We start from the raw sequence: 3792 nt of genomic DNA on the forward strand, positions 1-3792 counted from the left end.
CATTAACCAAAAATCATGTAGCGTAAAAATTGTAGGTATATTTTCTTTAAAAGCAACTTCTGGTAAAGTAATTGATAGATGATTAAGATGACCAAAATGTATAAGATCTGGTTGAAAGTTATCTATTATTCTTTTAAATTTTATATTTACTTCTTCATTGATAAATTTGTAACGATATTTAGTTGTAGGTATATTAATTAAATTCAGTAAGATCCGGGAATCACTACAGTCCAGAGCTATAGTATAATGGAAATCAGGTAAGAAGCTGTTTTCATGCCTAGTAAATATTTGTACCTCATTATTATTGGCTAGTTCATGGGCAAGAGTTTGGCTGTAAACCTCCGAACCAGCGCTATAATAAGGAGGGTAACCATGAATAACTTTTAATATTTTCATATATTACCATATCTATATTGTTAGGATATTCTTGTGTATTGTTTTGTAGACTTTTTATAAATTTACCTAATCCTACTTTTAATGAATGCTTTGGAGACCAACCAAGTAGCTCTTTAGCTCTAGTAAAATCACCATGGAACTTAGTTACGTCAAAATTTCTTGGAGGATAAAAATCAATTCTAGAATCACTTTCCGTGACTTTTAATATTGTTTTTGCTAAGTTTTCTAAAGTACATGGGCTATTAGTAGTAAGATGAATAGCAGGAAGAGAAGATTTCTCGTTTTGTAAATATTTAACAGTTAAGTATATACCCTCTATAACATCATCCAAATAGGTAAAATCAAAAACACATTCTTTACCTTCTATCCTAATTGGATCGCCTTTCAATGCATTGATACAGAGTGCAGGAATTACTCTACTACTATGATCTAGTAAACCACCATATACATTTGAGAAGCGTAATATTGCTACATTAAAGTTAGAACCTTTTAAATTTATTACTTGTTCTTCAATAAATGCTTTACCTTTGGCGTAATTATTTATTGGGTTGATACTAGCAGACTCTGCAACTGGTAGTTCCTTTTGTTCTCCATATACTTCTCTACTGCTTGCATATATAAACCATGGTTTATTCGGAAGCGACTTGCAGAATTCTAAGAATTGGATTGTACCATCGACATTAACTTTTTGGCACAATTCAGGATAAAGCTCACCATGTATAACTCTAGAAATTGCAGCCAGATGAATAACCCCCGTACACTTAGCGAGTAGCGGCATTATATCTTCTGAAAAAAAACTGAGTGGGTTGTCGCGAAACCTAATATCGCAGCTTATTACTTCATAACCCTGCTTTTCTAACTTTTCTACTAAAGCCGATCCTATCAAACCTGCAGCACCTGTTATTAATATTCCCATGTGTCCCTCTCACTACAACCAGGAAAATCTTTCACACCTATCATCTTACAAGTAAGACTTAAAAAGCATTATAAAACTAGTATAAAACAAATGTCAACTTAAATTAAGGATCAATGAATAAAAAAATATAGTTATGAAAGAAGGGTTGGTTGTCTTCTTCTATTTGCCTGAAAATAACGTTCTGCTTTGACCAAATCCTCTTTGTTATTTACCCCCATTGCTTCCTTTTCGTCAGCGACTACATAACCTGCACGTAAGTTATTGCTTGCTGCAATGGGTATTATATCATTAAGACAACATTCGTTGGTCGAATCATTAAATTTTACTTCTTTTATTAGGGTATAAAGATCTTTAGCGTATGAAACCATTATTCCAGAGTTTGCAAGAAGAATTTCATCTTCACTTTTCAAGACTTTTTGAACATTGTCATTATCATCAATTACTAATCTTCCATATTGCTTATCTTGACTATTAAATCCAAGAAGAACTAAATTTTTATTATTACACTTTAAACAATCAGTCATTCTCATAACTGTATCACTAGATATAAACGGGGTGTCTCCGTACTGTATTAAAACTATGTCTTGGTCAGATAACCGCTCCAGGCTTTCTAGGGCAATTTTAACTGCAGTGCCAGTACCTGTAATATTTTCTTGAATTATCAATTTTATATTATATTTATCAATTATATCTTTTAAGGTACTAAATCTTTCTAACTCCTTTAGAAAAGGCTTGCTAATGACAATTGATAGACTTTTTAAACTCAGCGGTTTTGCATTGTGAATTATATGCTCTAAAAGAGTAAAATTTCCTACTAGGTGTAGTGTTTTTGAGTACTGTGAATTCATTCTACTGCTTTTTCCTGCTGCTAATATTATCAACGTGTTATCCATACATAACTCAAGAACTTACTAGGAGGTAAGTTAAGTGATAATTAATGAGTTGTAAAGTCTACTATAGTTTCCTAAATGATCCAGAAAAAATAATTAACATGCTTGAAATATATAAATCCTCTATGACGCTAATATAGATTAGCCGATAAAGTAAGCTTCCCAGAACTACTCATTTATATTGACCCATCAGTACTTATACAAAAGCTAGTTGATCGAGAAAATAGGCAAATCCTTATCAACGGCCTACTACTTTTCCTAACTTATGCTTCCTTGTTATATTGTTGAGTATACTTTTTAAATAGTTTTTTTCTGTTTTCTATCAACCAATAGAAGTTTCTTTTAGCCCATAAGGATATTTATATAGGAACTGATATTTTCTATGCTGGCAAGAGTCTTGACGCCGTAAAAAAAACTACTCAATAATTGGGTAACTTCTGATGACATTTTCACTGTACATTTATCGCACAACATTAGTGCTACAATCACAGGTGTAAAGGTATTAAACAACCTTTAAAAAGTTTCACTTTTCCCTTAATCAATTTTTCCTTTGATATAAGTGTTTATTGCTTTTGCCCTCTCTGTTGTTATAATTAACATTTTGTAGTAGTTCAAGATGAGTTTTGCATATTCAGAGAAAATCGTCCATAGAATCAGCATCTAGCTTATCTAGGTTAAAATATATAGTTTTACAAGATGACTATTTATGGAAGAACATGGTGGGGTAAGAAGTGGCTCCAGTCTTTTGACGGAATAGATTATGATAACCGTCTTCCACGTGGCAGAACTTGTGCTAATACTGGTCGAGCTTTTGGTATTAAAATTAATGGTCACATAGTTACAGCTAAAGTTCATAGCTCAGGATCTTACCCATATCGTGGTTCAAAACCTCAACCATATAAAGTCAAAATTATACTCAATGAATTAAGCTCATCAGAACAACAGACCATTCGTCAAATTATTGAAACTTCACCAGCTATATTAGCTAAATTGATAAATAGACAATTATCAGCCAGCTTGTTTGATAAGCTTAATGATCTTGGGATTAAATTATTTCCTTCAAATTGGCAGGAGATGAATGCAAGTTGTAGTTGTCCTGATTGGGCTATGCCTTGTAAACACATTGCTGCTGTAATTTATCTTATTGCTGCAGAAATTGATAAAAACCCCTTCATGATTTTTAATATTCATAATTGTAATTTGTCAGCACTTATCGATGATTTTGGGAATGGAAAATTAGAAAATGCTCAAAACATTTTAAAGATAGATGATATATTTAAGGCATGTTCTAAAATTAGAATACATAACCAAGCAATTTTAAATGATATTGATTTATCAACTATTCCTAACCTTTTTGATTGTATCAGTAGTATTTTAACAGATAATCCACTTTTTTTTGAAAAAAACTTTCATAATATCTTACAGATAGCTTATAAGCATTGGCAAAAGTATCCTGCAGGAAGATTAGTGTACTATCCAGCTTCTAAGAAGGAACTATCAGAAGAGGAGCTATTTATTAAAAGATGGGGAAATATTGAGAATTGGCAAACATTTCAACTATTCATTGATGATCAGCATTACCTTACTCAA

This window comes from Drosophila ananassae (genome assembly GCF_017639315.1).
Source record: "Drosophila ananassae strain 14024-0371.13 chromosome 4 unlocalized genomic scaffold, ASM1763931v2 tig00000070, whole genome shotgun sequence".
Lineage (NCBI taxonomy): Eukaryota > Metazoa > Arthropoda > Insecta > Diptera > Drosophilidae > Drosophila > Drosophila ananassae.